This window comes from Cornus florida, unplaced genomic scaffold (assembly GCF_030987335.1).
Source record: "Cornus florida cultivar Cherokee Brave unplaced genomic scaffold, ASM3098733v1 CherokeeBrave_3.0.0_Hap2_Chr06, whole genome shotgun sequence".
Taxonomy (NCBI): Eukaryota; Viridiplantae; Streptophyta; class Magnoliopsida; order Cornales; family Cornaceae; genus Cornus; species Cornus florida.
Genome location: NW_026775576.1, coordinates 21,795,856 through 21,813,441, shown reverse-complemented (window position 1 = coordinate 21,813,441; position 17,586 = coordinate 21,795,856). Strand labels below are relative to the sequence as shown.

At 35.3% G+C, this 17,586-nt stretch overlaps 1 pseudogene; it reads right to left on the bottom strand.

Moving 5' to 3' along the window:
• Nucleotides 1–11,700: 11,700 nt before the first annotated feature.
• Nucleotides 11,701–16,069, bottom strand: LOC132313864 (pentatricopeptide repeat-containing protein At3g53360, mitochondrial-like; annotated as a pseudogene).
• Between the last annotated feature and the right edge of the window lie 1,517 nt (nt 16,070–17,586).

The following is a 17,586-nucleotide window of genomic DNA, read 5'->3' as shown; positions in this document are numbered from 1 at the left end:
GCGTGTACAACTGTTATCTATTAGTTGTTGTTATCTATTAGCTGATATTATCTATTAGCTATTAATGTATTAGCTGTCAAATTAATTGTATAGTTGACTTACTTTGAATAGGTCTGTGTATTCTGTATAAATATCCCTGAGACATATAAAAGAAATACAACTTTTTAGCCATTTATCAATTGATAGCAGCAGAGTTGAGGATGAAATATATACTACAGCATATCAAGAGGACGAACCATGCATTATGGATAAGGTTGTTGAGGCGACCAACATTGACATGGATCCACCAACTTTGAATAGGGATGCCTTGGAGGTTGAAAGTCTTGATGGCTAAAATAATTCTACAAAGTAATTAAGAATCTTGTCATGAAATTGACTGTTTTGACAATAATGATGAAATCTTCATTGAAGACAGTTCAGACGATAAAGAAGAAAATGATACTGATTTGGATTAAATATGAATTTTTTTTTCTGTTTTTTATTGAACACATGCAAATTGAAATGTTGAAGTTGGTTAAATTTATCTTCAGTAATTAGCTTTAAGTTTTAGAATATGTGTTTAATTTTTTGAGTTATTATTAATCTCTTTTGCAGTCACGTGATCTAATTTTTTTCTTTCTTTTAATTATCTATTGTTTGGCTACTTTGATACTTTCCTTTGCTACTTAATTTTTATTTTCTAATCTATCTGTTTCATAACATGTTACAAAAGATTTGATTCTCTTATTGTTGTAATCTACTATGGCGTCCAGTCGTAGGTCCTTGAGATCCAATAATGACCTTGCCCAAAACATTCATACATCTTCCCAGCCACAACCAGCAGTGGAAGGTGATTATTTATGATCTTTACATTTGCTAAACTTGTCCTTACATTTGAACTTGGTCCCAAAATACTCTTACGTGTTACTCATGAATTTCATTTTTTAGGTCCTTCGGTCTGTCTTGCTTAAGCCATATCTTAATTCATTTATGCTACTATAACGTATAATTTTTTTTGTAAATTGTTAGTTTAGACTATTTTAAAAAATTGGTTTTCAAAGTCAGTCAGGAGGATTTAGTGTTGTTTATTCTTTCGAGTATGTCATAATTTGTTCAACATTCTCTCTCTTGTAGCAAGTAACTTGAACTTAAGTTTTTCTTACTTTCATGTGTATACTTTTGACACTAGTTTGTAATTAGAGTGGTGATTTACTTTGAGTTCTTTCTAAAGTGTTAAAATAATCACAACCTTTAATTCAACTGAAGCTCCTTAGCTTTGTATTTTAGCCAGGAGATTTTCATTATAATCTACTTCTTGTTGGGTGTTTGAAAAGGAATCTATTTTGATTATTTAGTAATGGAATAGGATGGAAGTTCTATTTATTTTGCTTTTTATTGGGAGATTTGCTTACAAAGATGGGTAGTTGACCATATATTCATGAATTGTGTTGCTTATACTTCTAAATGACATTTGTTTTTGGCTTATTCATGTGAAAAATAAAGGAGGAATTCGGAGTTGACTGCAATTTTAATGAAAAAGCAAAGGAGGGTGCAGATCTCTTATTGACCACTGCTCATAGAAAGTACAGGAACCGTTTGAAAGATCATTTTAACAAGTACGAGACAGAAGAGAGTGCACGCCGCAACCCACACCCTCATGTAACCTACGAGGATTGACAAATCATATGCGATAGGTGGATGACAGACAAATTTCAGCTTAATATAAACTACCTAGTTATATGTTTTTTTATTAATGTTTCTTTCTTTTCCTCATTTGTTTATTTTTTAAATTACATTGAAGGAAATTAGTGCTAGAAACAAAGAAACAGGGGAATGGTAGAGATGTTACATTCTGCTGGGTTAAAGTCTTTTGCCAAAATTCATTATGAGTTGGTAACAATACTTTATTTTTATTTATGTATTTTGTTCTCATTCTACAACCATACCTTGTAATGTATAAAAAATAAAAATAAAAAAATTACAAAAAGAAGCTGATTTAAATGATCAACATAGCAATAAAGACGATGAGCATCATCTCGAAGGACTTGCCATCAAAATGTACAAGAAAACACATTACAAGGAAGATGGTGGATGGATTCATGATGATGCTCGCAAAACATATGTAAGTTATGATTTTTTTTCCGCATAGAAATAATTGTCAGGTTTTATTAATTTTGCTGGGATTTTATCATGCTTTCTTTTATGAAGAAAAAAAAAAAGAGATTATCTTTCCCTGTTTTTTTTTTTGTGTATATGAAGTTGACCTTAAGTCAGTTGGTGATATATTATTTCTCTATATTTACTTTTTTTTTAGCGTAGGAGTTGGGATTTGGGAAAAGTCTGATGTAGATTGGTTTTATCCCTTTAGTGGAAAGGGTTTAAATTTTGCTAACAGAAAATGGTTTAAAGGTATGAATGAACAAGTACAGACATGATTTTAAATCTCACCTAGAATGCTATGTTTTTAACTTAAACCAGTGGCTTTGTCACTCGTATATGACATATTTAAATTCCAATATGCTTCAAAAGTACTTTGTGCATCTCATATAAATAATATTTAGGTAACTTTTGTATTCAACTCACGCCTTCCAGCACCCTGGGTTGACCAGACCAACATAATGATACCGTAGGCACATCCATATTTGAATAACCATATGATATCGTAGTATATACCTAAATATTTTAGTAATGAATTGAACTTGTGAAGATGTCACTCCTTTCTACAGAGAAAATTTTCTGTTTCCTTTGAAGAAGGAAAGGAAGGGAGGGTGGGGGGAAGGGAGGTGTGTTTGTGATAGTATATGGACATAATTGTTGGATATTCATTCATCTTGAGAATGTAATGGTTCTAGTTTTAATAAGTTTGTGATATAGTATTATAAATATTTTAGTAATGAATTGAACTTGTAAAGAGGTTATTCCTTTCTGCAGAGAAAATTTTCTTTCTTGTGTTTCCTTCGAGGAAGGAAAAGAAGGGAGGTGTGTTTGTGATAGTATGAGTGTGTTACAATATCAATATTACCCTTGTGGCAAATTGTGAGGAATGCATCTATTGATGGTTTAATTGTTCAAGGTAATCTCTATCTTCTACTTTCATCCCCAGGGAAAATGGGAAAAAAAAATTAGTGGGCTGCTCCAACCTACAACTTTATTTTGTTATTTTTGGAGTGTTTTGTAAATTTGTCACCCTTTTAAAACCATTTCTTAGGCTATTATGGATGCTTTTTTGTTTCAGTTAAATTGCAGTGAAATAGAAGGGTATGTCCCCAAAAAAAAAATTTCCAGATTTTAATTGCCTTCTTTAAGTTGTCTTCTTTGTTACAAGGATAAATATATTAGGACTGAATTCACCTTAGTTACCAAGCAGATTTAGGAGGGGTTTTTGTTTGGTCCATGTAAGTGTTGAATTGTGGCTTTTTTGTTATAAGGATAAATATACTTTAACTGAATTCACATTAAACCAAACAGATTCAGATTTAATTTTTTGTTTAGTCCAAGACATTATTCACAACAAAGTGGTTCATAACTTTGTTTGGGATTCTGTTTCTTGGATCTCTCTCTAAGTTTCAAGTTTATACAGTGTGTAAGTAGAATGATTCTTAGTGATGTTAGCAGCTTAGGAGAATGTCATTTTGTTTTCCAGACTAATTTTTTTCCACGATAGATTTGAGTTTTCATTTTTCAAGTGCAGATTGAATATGAGATTTAAAGTTTTGATGTTCTAGTTTTTTGATTGAATACTTGTGTTTGATATGACCATGTGCATTTTTAGTTAGAAGTTTATGTCCCGCACCAGCTTCTGTTTAATTGGCACATGAACTTTACAAAATATTATTGACGCATCCTTCAGAGTACTTACTGTAGTATTACATATACTTATAAATAGTTCTAGCATCTTGATTTTAGTAAAAGTATGATGTGTCGGTCGATGAGTGGTGAAAATTTAAAGTAAAGTGCTTTGTTAATTGTAGTATGACGTGTATGGAGATGGCTGATAATTGTTCTTCATTTAATTTGCTTCATTGATTTTGCAAAATGCAGGACAAAATGGTGGCCCAATCATTAGATCCATCTGTTTATGTGGATGCTAGTAGTTCAGTCCCGGTGGATGAGCAGATTCTGGAGAACTGTCTTGGAACAGGAAAGGGTACATATTTTCGTGGCTTCGGTTATGGAAAGAAGGTTCCAGTAGCATCCTCAAGTCCTAAGAGGAAGAAAAATGCAGATTAAGAGGCAGAGTTGGAGGCTGAAAGGAGGAAAGCTAATAGAGCTGAACAAAAATGTGATGAAATCATGGAATGATTTGAAGGCAACTGTGAAAGGTATCTTGGAAAATCAAAGGGTGCCTTCTCCTCAATTCATGTTCACACTATTCGACGGATATCGTCCAGCACTTGGCAGCCCATAGCAGCAGCAACCTCCTTATGGACATTTTGGCAGTCAATTAAATAATCCGCAGCCACCGATGTTTGTCCCGCTTGGTCCGTACACATCACTTAACTCCGACTCACCAAGAAATAATGAATGATTCTAACTATGTTATTGATATTTACATATTATGTTATTAGGTACTGATTTGACCATAATTGATATCTCTTTATTTTTTAACTAATGGTTATTAAATTTAACTTTTTTGTATTAATTTTGACTTTACATTTCCCTTCTTTATAGTTTTAATGAATAATCAATGGATATAAGATATTACAGGCAGTTAAAAAGAAATTTGGACAGCTGAAATAGTAGCAAGGCATACCACCATTAAGAATAATAATAATAATAATAAAATAGAAGTAGGGACACAAAAAATTTTGTCCCAAATACTTAATTGGGATAGAAAAAAATCCATCCCAAGTACTTAATTGGGACAAAAAACAACCGCCTCAAATACTTAATTAGGAAGGAAAAACATCGGTCCCAAACTTATTTGGGACAGAAAAACAACCGTCCCAAATACTTAATTAGACAGGAAAGCATCCGTCCCAAGTACTTAATTGGGACAGAAAAGCATCCGTCCCAGATACTTATTTGAGACGAAGGTGAATCTTCTGTCCCAACAAGACAATCCAAGGAGGTTATACGTCATTGAGAAGGTTTTCCTTGTATACCTTGTATTCATTATATTTGTTTATCAACATTGATCTTACTGTGCTGAAAAAGTTTTAAAATTGACCAATTCACTCCCCTCTTGGTCCAACATCTTTTATTTCTCTTTTACTTCTTTTCTTCTACTCTTTTTCTTTGCATAGCCCATGTTTGTACTGGTCTTTGAAAGCTTGTTTAGTATTTGGGATGATTTTTTTTTCTGTCTCAATTGTTCCGTCCCTAAAACCCTTTTGGGACGCAACTAATTGAGACAGTGACATTAACCGTCCCTAAAAGGTAATAGGGACGATTTTTTTGTCCTTAATAACTAAAATTCTTGACTAAAAAGGGGACTAAAATCCTCTCCGGTGCAGTGGAGAGTATCAGAGTCCTTGAAAAGGGTGGGGAGACTTCCTACATATATGTTCATTTTTTGAGAGTAAAGAGGAATGAGTGATGCTCTTGGCATGACAGATGATGTGGTGTATCTCCCTTAATCAAACTTTTTTTTTTTTTTAAATGTTATAATGGACTCATAAAGAGGAAGTTTTGTTAGTTAACCATCCAGTAGTTTCCAGGGTGGGATCATTTGACATTACCTTTTGAAGGCTGTTAAGGATTGGGAGGTTGAAGTGGGGGGTTGTACTATTTCTTGTATAGTATGCTCAGTTCTCTGGAGGAGAGGTGGATGAAATGAATGGGATGTGGCAAAGTCAGGTAGGTCTGAGGCAAAGTCTTATTACGGAATATTATTTAGGGCTCCAAAGGTGATCAATCTATGGAAAGAAGCATGTACTCTTCAAGAAGGAACCTTGTCCTGTTGGATATATCTTATTGGTCACCTACTAGGCGCATGTTTATCATATTTTGGGTGTGTCTACATTATCCAATGTATGTACTTTTCCGCTTGAATTACATTACTGTTTTAAAAAGAGCATAGCTAGCTGGATACTAGAAGAGCTGTGGTTGCACATGCTGGAAGAGCTGTGGTTGCACATGCTGGATGCTGGATATGTTCCATTACAGAAATAGGTTTCAACTGAATAATTGCAGTGGTAACAACAACAATATAGTTATATCCAACTCTTCAGTTTTTTTTAAGGAGATCCTCGGGTTTCCGAGTGGTTCCAGTTTAAACTGGAATTTCTATAAAGGTACAGACTACTTTATCATATCTGGCTATGGCTTCTAATATCCGCAATTCTAGAGATTTGTAGACGATGGCTAGAACTTATATAAAAGTTGAAACTTAAGGCTCTACTTATGAAGCACAAAGATGATGTCTATGTGTAAAAAATGGAAGTGAGAGAAGTATTTTAATAAAATAAAGAAAAGAAGACTCGAGTTAGGGTTTGAGGACAAGACAACAATTGTCAATTTGTGGAGTGGAACGACTCCTATGCGATCAGTTCGTACTGTAAATTTTACGTGTTAAATAACTGCGCAGAAATTGCTTCATATGCAGAGTAAGTTATATATTCTCAATGTTTTTAATACTTTATTTATAAATTTTGAACTGTATCATAATATCACTTAATTGTTTAGTGCACACAAGGCTGAACTTGAGAATGAAAACAAGGATAATGTACAATTAAGACATGCAAAAGAATTTTCGAGATGGCTGGGAACACGAGTAAGTCCTTAATGTACTTCATACCCCCATTATTTGTTTTAAATGTGGTATCCCTATGCATTTATTTAATGTTCTAATTCATTTTTAATAGATAAAGGAAGAGCATCGTCATCAAGAGTTAGAAATTAGTGATGACCTGTATTCATTAGCTTGTGGACCCGATTTTCGGATAAATCAATATTCTGGTTGCATTGTAAATGGGGTTAGGTTTTGTAATGACCCGGTCATTTCCTTTCTTCTTCTTCTTCTTCTTCTTCTTCTTTTTTTTTTTTTTTTTTTTTTTTTTTTTTTTCCTCAGAATTTCACGGATAAATTTTTTTTGTTGAAATTTCTTGTCTGAGTTCAGTTTCTCGTCACTTAGTGTTGTCTCGAGTGCTTAGAAATGGTTTCTGAGTCTCTTTCCTTTGGATTGACAACTTCCTTTAAGGACCGAGTTATTTACACATTTTTTTCATTTTTCGACACTATTCACTTTTTGTCTTTTTCCCGTTTGTCACTTTGTTGGCACAACCTCGCTTTTCGTGTTCAGTTTTACTTCCATTTTTGTATGCACTCATGATATATGATTTCTTAGAAGTGTGTATTTCTATTTTCTTAGAAAAGTATGCGAAGTGTTTACTTTTCTTGTAAAGGGTATGGATGCATAATTTTTTTTGTAATATTCTTAACTTGTGGGGTTTTAGTGTAATTACATAACGTAATTATTTTTCATCTTAGGGACCATTTTGCAATTTAATTTGAAAGAAATTTGGAAAATGACCTTTTTGTAATTTTTGAAAAGTGTGACAAGTGTCACACTCCTATGGAACCACTTGTTGACATTTTGGTGAAACCACTTGGAAGTTTAATCTCTTGACACATGGAGGGTGGAGATTCACCCATTTGTTGGCCTAAGATTGAACCACTTGTTGGCTTGGATGAGTGATAAGTGTATGCTCCAAATTAAGTCTTGCAATTATTTTTGGGCCACTTTGGGATTATGGTTTTAAAGAAGGGTTTGTGTGCAATTGACCAAACTTGTGTGTGTTAACCATAGTGTAAGATCACATAGTGAGTGGAGGATTTCTATTTCCTCCACTCACACTTCATTTCATTGTCTCATTATCTTCCTCACCAAAAACCCTAGCCACCATTAGAGAAGCTTGATGCTTATACTTTGACCTTGATTTTTGAGAACCTTTCATTGATTTCCAAGCTTAACCTTGGGAATACTTTTTGTTCCCCTCATCGTCCTCTACATAACCCCTGAAGGGTTTGCCATTTTGTGTTGATTTGTCTTGGATTCACGAGGAACAATCCTCTTGTGAGGTAGGGGGTGTTATAGTTTATTTTCCAAGTGTTTTAATTACTTTTGTTGTGAAATACAAATTGTATGCATGCTTTAAATCAATTTGAAAAATTAATGATTAATTATGGCTTGCTTGAAATTCACTTTAGACTTGATGTATGGCATGGCCATGACTTGATCTTTGTTGTATACTAATTTGGGGTGATTCAAAGAGTTTTCAAATCTAGAGATTTAATGAATTTAAATTGATTTAAATTCTACTAAATTGTACCTTACTTGTATTCCATTTTTGACTTGATATATGGCATGACCATGACTTAGTCCTTGTTGTATATTTATTTGGGATCATTTGAACAACCTTTGAAAAAAGAGATTTAATTAATCTAAATTAATTAAATTCTATATGATAATGTCTTGCTCATTTTGCTCTTTTGATTTGATATATGTAATGAGCATGCTATATTGTTTAACATATATTAATTTGAGATTATTTGGAATTGATTTGAAATCTAGAGACTTTTCATGATTAGGTTGAAAATCTCTTAAAATGTAGTATATTTAATTACATTGTGAGCATGCTACTAACTTGATGTAGAATTAGTACTTGTGGCTCCTTAAAATGGTAAATGGACTTAGCATGATATAGAATATCATTGACTTGTAAAGCTTATTTAAATATATGTCTTGTGTAGGTATATAGCTTGTTAGAATATTATAATTGTTTACCTTGAAAGCTAGTTACTAAATTGAAGCTTATTTAGTACTTATCGCTTAGGAGGGTAATGTGGTTCAATTATTGTAAAATATTCTTGCTTTCTGTATAAATTACATATTGAGGACATGACATGTCATATGCTATTTAGACTTGAATTCTAGGACATGGTTTGTGTGGACTTAACCTTACTTGTGCATGGAATGTGGTAACTTGCATTTGATTTTGTATAAGTTTTGAACTTATTGATTTTGGAAAGCTTGTGAGGACATAAATTATGTGATGGTTAGGGTTTGGCTCTAGTACGGAGACAAGAGTCTTCTAAGTCATAAGTGCGCACTAAGTGGTACCTTGTAGGTTGTAATTACCCGAAAATACTTGCTTGGTCTAGCGACTGAATGTCCTACTCTTTCCACTATTTATTTTCGCATTTAATTTCAAGTTGTTAATCATGGATTACTTGTAGCTTGAGAATTGATGCTTACTTTGGGTATTTGAATCCTATTTAGTATACTTGAACTTGTATTCTTGCTCTGTGAGTTTAGATTGCATTTAGTATACTTGTGCTATGTATACTTGTCTTATGCGTATCTTGTTTGGCTTAGTATACTTGTGTTTATGTACTTGATTTACGAGTTTTCCATATTAAATATATACTTGAGTAGATATGCTTGGACGTTGCATAATTTGTTTTAATATGGTTTAGTATACTTGAAATGTATACTTGAATGTCGTATAACATGTTTTGACATTGTTTAGTAAACTTGAGCATGTATACTTGTATGCCGTAGTTCATTTCAATTGCATGAGTAGCTTAGGATGATCCCTGAGTCACACTTTGACATAGACGTTAGGTGGCATGACCCTTTTTGAATTGTTTCAAGTTAATGTAAAAATCCCTAAAGAAATCGAGTCGATGCATGCTCATTCTCTACGAGTAAACTTGTTTACTCACCCCGAAGTTACTGGGGGGCTGTTTCAAGTACGAAGACTTAGTTCGTGATGTTCATCATTACTTGGATGATTGTAGATTTGAAGGTCTTAGTTCTTGTAATGGTTGGATTGAAATGCCACTTATAGCCTTATTTGTCAAAATGTGTATATTTGATTCCATTAATGTAACGTGTACATAAGTACACTCTATGCAATGTATTTGACTTGTATGAGATGAGACCGGAGGCCAATGACATGTAAATAGTATCCTATGTAACTTTTAACTTCATGGAATATTATGAGAATATTGAAAAATGTTGAGTTATTGTTTTACCATATTTGCATTAGGTGTGGGAATTCCATTTTGATTCTTCCATAGGGTCTCATTAATCATGTATGAAGTGTGGCCAAGGGCCAAACGGTCATTTGACTCCATTTTATATTTTTGGATTTCATGTTTTCCATTTCAAGTCCATTTTCGCCTTTTTGGCCATTGGGGGGTCGGATTTTGCATCAGCGGCATTTTTAAGTTGTGGACCATTGTAGCACGTCCTAATAGGTAAGTTACGTTTATGTGCATGGTCGTTTTCGGGCAAAACCTGTTCCTTGGTGAAATGAGCCTCTTATGAACTCACTTTGCATTTTTATTTTATAATCTGATCTAGGGGCATTCTAAACTTTTCACTATAGTTTTATATTCTTCTTTCAATATGGTTAAATAGAAAACATGATTTTAGGGGGGGGTTTCTTTTTCGTGTATTTCCAGAAAATGTCGTCTTGGTACCGAAAATCCATTGCAAAGTTTAGCTTTCTGTTTTTCATTTAGTAGCTTTTTGGACCTTCGTGACCTGATTTCATGGAGGGGCATTTTGGGCATTTTACAGTAAATTTTTTTCGATTCTTTTCTATTTTTCACGCAGAAAACTCGATTTTGAGAGGGGTTTCTTCTTTGTGTTTTTTTAAAAAATGTCATCTTGGCCCTCAAAAACCCATTTTTTGCCCAAAAACCCCTACTGCAAGGTTTTTGCTGAGCTGTAGCACAAGTGTGCGAACGGTAGATTCCTCGTAACCGGTTAGATGTGTTTGGGCAGTGTAGTGGTCATGATTTTTTGTCTCCTAACCAGTTAGAAAGGTCTCCTAACCGGTTAGATGGTCCTTGGTTGACCATTTTGACCTTTTTGCCCCTTCTTCTTCCGTTAGCCATATCTCATTCGTCCGGATTCCGAATCATGCGATTCTTGAGTCTATCTCAATTAATTTTTCGTTGTCTTTCCAATGGTGTGCTTGGTAGCACCCATTTCTGGGTAAAATGATCATTTTACCCTTAGTCCATTTCTTGTAGGGTTTTGAAACCTTTATTTTCCCTCTTGCTTCTGTTGAGCCTTGGGACTCCTCAGGAAGCCACTTTTGTGTCTTAGGGATGATGTACATCTCTAGAGACCATGTTTTTTTTTAGCTTCTGCATTTTGGATCCGTTACCGAGTCAACTTTCGGGTCATCACTGACGCACCGGGTTGAATAAAAACTCGGGTCATTACAGGTTTCATACAAAAAAAAGGGAGAAAAATTGAAAAACTCAGAATAGGGGTGTGTTAGTCAAAACAGAGGACGTTTATTACTATGGTGTCTTGACAAATGTCATTGAGTTACAATATCCTCTTAAGAAACGGGTAATCCTATTCGAATGTGATTGGTTCAACACAAGGATAGGTATTAAGAGGGATACTTATTTCAAGAGCGTAAATGTAGCCCGTAAATGGTACAAAGATGAGCCTTTTGTGTTGGCTAATCAAGCAAAATAAGCCTTCTTTGTCAAAGACACCAAATTACGAGGCATATGGGAGGTCATTCAAGATATAACACATAGAAGCTCATATGATGTTCCCAAAGTGGAGGATAAAATTAGCGTGTACAACTGTTATCTATTAGTTGCTGTTATCTATTAGTTGTTATCTATTAGCTGTTAATGTATTAGCTGTCAAATTAATTGTATAGTTGACTTCCCTTGAATAAGTCTGTGTATTTTGTATAAATATCCTTGAGATATATGAAAGAAATACAACTTTTATAGCATTTATCAATTGATAACAGTAGAGTTGAGGATGAAATGTATACTACAGCATATCAAGAGGACGAACCATGCACTGTGGATAACAAAAAAGCGACTATTAAACACTTACATTCCAAGAAACCAAATTAGCATTATTTTTAATCTCCTCAAATATCTTAAATGCATCATAGATATCCGAACACTTTGCATACATGGTAAGTAAAGTGTTGCACACTGGGATATCTTAATCAAAAACCATCTTAATAATGTAGGAATGCACATGCTTACCTTGATAGAGACCAAATGCACTTGTGCAAGCACAAAGTAAGGACTGAACTGTGATGTCATCTGGGGTCAACTCTAGATGTCTCACCGATGAAAAAAATGATATAGGTTCGCCAGCATCATCACCATAAGCAAACCCTGCAATAATGGCATTCCATGACACTAAATCAGGTTGATCTATCTGATAGAATACAGTTATAGCAGAACGCAAAAGACCACATTTTGCATACATGTTGCTGAGGGAGCAACCAGTGAAAGCATCTCTCTCCAGCCTATATTTTATACTCATCCCATGTATCTGCCACCCATATTCTGGTTGTAGTAGACTGCCACAAGCACAAAAGCACTGCCGAAAATAAATTCATTTGGCTGATATGCACCCTGAGTCCCTGAGAGATCATCTCTTTGAAATGGTCCAAGGCTTCTAATTCATAACCTTGTTGCGTAAACCCCGCAATCATCGAACTCCATGAGATTAAATCCTTCATTGCAATATGAGAAAACACCTCAAATGCATCAATTATTTGACCAAACTTTTTGTACATTGCAATTAGAGCATTTTGTGCAATCGGGTGGGAACTACATTCTAATTTGATGGTTTGTGAATGCAATTGCCTCCCTAACTCGAAATCACTTAAGCTTGAGCAAGCCTTTATTATACTTCCAAAAGCAAAGTGATCTGGCAAGAGGCCTAACTGCCGCATTTTAAAATACAATTTAATTGCATCATTTCCTCGGCCATTCTGTGAGTACCCAATGATTACTGAAGTCCAAGAAACCACGTTTCGCTCAGGCATTTCATCAAAAATCTGTTGAGCATCCTTCAGTGACCCACGTTTTCCATACATGATAAGAATGCGATTCTGAAGAATCATGTCTTGCTGACAGTTGGATGCCAGAATATGGTTATGAATTCTTCTGCCATGTTCTAGAGATCTCAAAGAAGAGCCGGCAGAGATCAGATGGGCATAGGTGCTAACCTTTACGTCAAATTTCGTATTATTTTACAATTAATCAAATGCCTCAAGAGCCTTTTTGAAAAGTTTTTGCTTGCACAAGTAGCTTATGTAATCATTGCTTGACTATTCATTCTTGAAGTAAGGAAGAAGAAGTGGCTGAATGCTACAAGTAATTAATATTATTGCCGGTAACTCGCAGTATGGGTTCCAAGTTCTTTAACATTTTTATATGGTTTTAAGAAGCAAAATAATGAAGAACTTTGCTCAGTATTGAGTAATAAAATTATAGAGGATCCAACACGTCCGAAAGGAGAAGACAAAAACAAAACTTCATGTGAGTAAATGTTCTGGAAGTTCTTTGAGAGAGGAGGAAATCAAGTTGCAACTCTTTTGGTTTTTCTGCAAGGTAAAAGCAAGTGAAAAAATAAATCAACTGTTTAGCAAAGGCAAAGTTGCTGGTTATTAGTGAAAAAGTACGTAGACATACAATTAGAAATACGCATCACTAACTTATTCTGCTACTCCAACGTCCATGACACCTTACTGCATTCATGTCCTAAATAGCTTCAGCTTTTTAACACACCAAAATCTTCCCAGCTATCTCTTAAGGGGAGATTCAGAAAATTTCCAACCACCACCTACCACTACCAGGATTGCAAAGAGCTTTGGTGACAAGATGCAACCGGAATATGCACAAAAGCAGATAATGAGAAGAGACAACTGAATACATAACCATTATGCAAAAGGAGGAACTTACTTTTGAATCTAGAATAATGTGGCAGTAGCCCCTCTTGATATAAAATGAAACATTAATGAATCTTTATGCATCGATTCATCTAAAATTCTTCCGCACTAGCTCTCCTGGGCATTTTGTCAAGCATAAAGCATGCATCATAAGAATTTGCGAATGTACAGTCAAATTTCAATGCAATCAAATATCATCAAGTTAAATATAACACATAATCATATAAGTTTGTGAGAAATTTTAAGACAAGGTGACAAAATTACCTATAGGACTCAACCCGGTTCATTGTTTTGGCTGTCACAAAGCTACAATGTGAAGCAAGTAACTGCGCAACGGGTAATTGTTATCATTGCCCAGGGGTAAATTTGGTAATTGTACCGCAAAAGGAAGAATCCTAATATAAGTTAGAAATGAGAAATGAGAAATGAGAAATGAGAAATAGGGTAAAGTACCGCAACAACCTAAAGTTTGTCAAAAGGTCACATGGATACAAGTTACTTTGTTTTTAGACAATAACATCCCTCACAAGATTTGCATTCCAAACAAAGCCTAAAATCATATAAAAAATTTACTTTACTCTTCACTGTTTAATTAATTTTAATAATAAAATATCAAAATAATTAAATGACTAAATTACCCTTGCCTCTCTATCTAAATTACCCTCTGCCTCTCTCTTCCCCTTTCTCTATATATACGACGCGTGCGCCGGCGGTACACCAGATCTCGCCGGCTTCTATATTTTTCGCAATCTTCTTCCTTTCCCTCTTCTATGTTTTCCACCCCTATATCATTTTTCCTTACAACTTAGCCACATATGTTAGATTACAGTGGGATAGTAAAGTTGGTAGTAGAGCAAATGAAATTAACATTTTTTAATTGATACTGTGATAAGTTGTACTTCAAGTGAAGTATAATATGGGTTCAAGCATAAGGATTTTATGAATTTCTACATAAATTAGCTAACTGAATGGAATATATGAAAGCATTAGGATGCAAAAAAAGGCTAATCCAAACCAACGGAAACTACTCTGTCTCACCTTTTGCAGAAGAGATGTTTCATATTGTTCAGCGAGAAGACAGCTTCACCTTCACTTCCTAAAGCCAATTGCAGCTATTACGACATGAACAAAAGTTCCAAAAATCTGCAAAACTTTAAGTTCTCACTTACTGTATGATTTATGAAAATCGACGTTTAAAATGCAGTGATAGATCTTATGTACACTACTTACAAAATGTTGATTCCAATCGCTTGGCTGAAGAATTCCACCCAATATCTGGTGTGATGATGATGCGCGTGAAGGGTGAACCCCGACGGCTGAGGTGTAATGATGATGCGGTGGCGGCGGCTGAGGGGTGATGATGATGTGGTGGCGGTGGCGGTGGCAGTGGCGATAGGTGACGGTATTTGTAGTGTGTATATATATATATATATATATATATATATATACACATTTGATCACTTCCCCTATCAACCTTTTACCCATACATACAGCGCCACCACCACAGCCCCACCACAGCCCCTCTCTGTATGACTGTATTATACCACCACAGCCCCTCTCTGTATGACTGTATTATACCACCACAGCCCCACCACAGCCCCTCTCTGTATGACCGTATTATACCACCACAGCCCCACATATATGTATGTATGGGTAAAAGGTTGATAGGGGAAGTGATCAAATGTATATATATATAGAATACAGTCATACAGAGGGGGGCTGTGGTGGTGGCGCTGTATGTATGGGTAAAAGGTTGACAGGGGAAGTCATCAAATGGGTATTTTAGTCAATAAAAAGGGTTATATTTGTTAATTTCAGGGTTAATTACAATGACACCCCATGAGATTTATCATATTGACAGTTATATACAAGTTGGAGCTTTTTTGAACAATGACGCCTCTTGTTAGAAATTGCATCCAAATAACTCCTAAAAGGTTATGAAAAGTCAAAATTGTCCTTTAATATTTTATTATTTTTAATGGTAAAATATTAAAACTCTTTAAAGACCAAATTGCCCTCTGTGTGAGATCAATACCAGCCACCAATTTTTTCTTTCCTCGTCACCTTCTGTATAACACGGCGGTGATGCAGTTACAACATCGACAGCAATTAGGGTTATATATATATATAGAAAAAGAAGTGGTGATTATGTTTGTGGGTAGCGATGGTATGGTAGATGCTTTGGGAGGATGAAGAGAACAGAGAGACGTTGGGAAGAAAGGGAAAATTTTATTTTGGTCACTTGATGCACCCGAGGTATGGGCGAGGGTGGCGACGCCGAGGCCGTTGTACTTGAGGTGGCCACCGGTATTGCAAGATAAGAGGCCGTTGGAGTTGTTGCAGCCAGTGCTAGGTCGGCGTTGGGAAAGATTAGTGGGTCAAATTTCGCCGTCCATATCGCCATACTTAGGTTTGGTCGTCGATTCTCTGACAAACGTATCTAGTTCTTTGACTCACCAAATCTCTTAGCGACGAATTTCATCTGCGTCAATGACGACGACCTCGTGATTTGCTATGGGCATCCACGCCTCAATTTGGGCATTCACCGCTGCCACCAACAACCCTACCTTTGCCTTCGCAAACACAAGCGAAGTAACAACTGCCGTTGAAGATGATTCGTGGGACGCCGATGGTGTCAACGATGTCGGGGAACCACTGGACCAGCAGTGGAATGTGTCGGTGAAGAGGCAATTGGGGCGGCGATTGAGAATGAGCTATTTGAAGGGTTTTTGGAGGATAGAGATCGGCTGATGTCGTCGACGAAAGAGATGTGATCTGAGATTCAGACGGAGAATCCATTATCGTAGAGTTGATTGAATCAGAGTCTCAAACCTAATGAGAGTGTAGAGAAAGAAAGTTGGGAGGAGAGAGAAGACAGAAGGCTGACGTGTAATGGTTGTTGCTGAACTATAATTTTCTTGGACCTATTTTCTTAGATGTGTGGCTAGGATTGAATGGGACCATAGATTAGTGGTCCGAAGACTACCTAATAATTTCTCCTTTAGTAAGGTTTATCAGCTTTAGTGGTGGTGTGAGGGCTAAATTGGTCCATTGAAATGATTATAAAGGTTAAAAAGGTAATTTTATAATTCAAATGGATTAATTCACATGTGAAAGGGTATTAAGGTCATTTTAACTTATGTCAGAGATGACAGAGGTGTTTTTGTTAACTTTATCAAACCTGAGGGAGCCTCATTGTATAAAAATAGGCTAACTTATATATGATTGTCATTATAACAAACCTCAGGGGGTGTCATTGTAATTAACCCTTAATTTTATACCGAATGGTAATATAGTAATGAGGGCAAAACCCCGACGGCGACGGCCGTCAGGGGATTAAGTATACATGGTGACGTAAGGGTATTGATCAAAGAGCATCCAACGGCTCATAAAAAACCCTAGTTTTAACTGATGGCTTAGAGAGAGTTTGTAGCAATAGTATTTAAGCTCTTATCTCCCTCATTAGTCCATCTCTTTGCTTGCTCTTTGCGGTGTCCTCTGAGAGAGAGCTTCTATCAGATTGATCTCAAGTAAGATTCGATATTTCTTCTCTTTTTCAATAGATTTATATATGTATATATGTGTAAATGTATATATGTATCTTATATGTGTTACTTGACAGAGCTGATCTAGTTTGGTATGTCGATGTTGTGAATTCATTTTTATCATTATTTTTTCTGTTGAATTTACTCTACGATTTGAGTATAAGCTATGTTCTGAGTCATTTATGATTTGTTTGTCAATTCGTGTTGATTTTATGAATTGCAGATCTTGATCTGATTGATTTTTTTGGCTTGGCTTTGATCTCATATCTTCATACGTTTGTTTATATATCGACTTGCGTTTTTCAAGATATTTAGATTCACACTAGGAAATATATTTGTTTATGCAGGGCCGGCCCTGGCCGAAGGCGACCAAGGC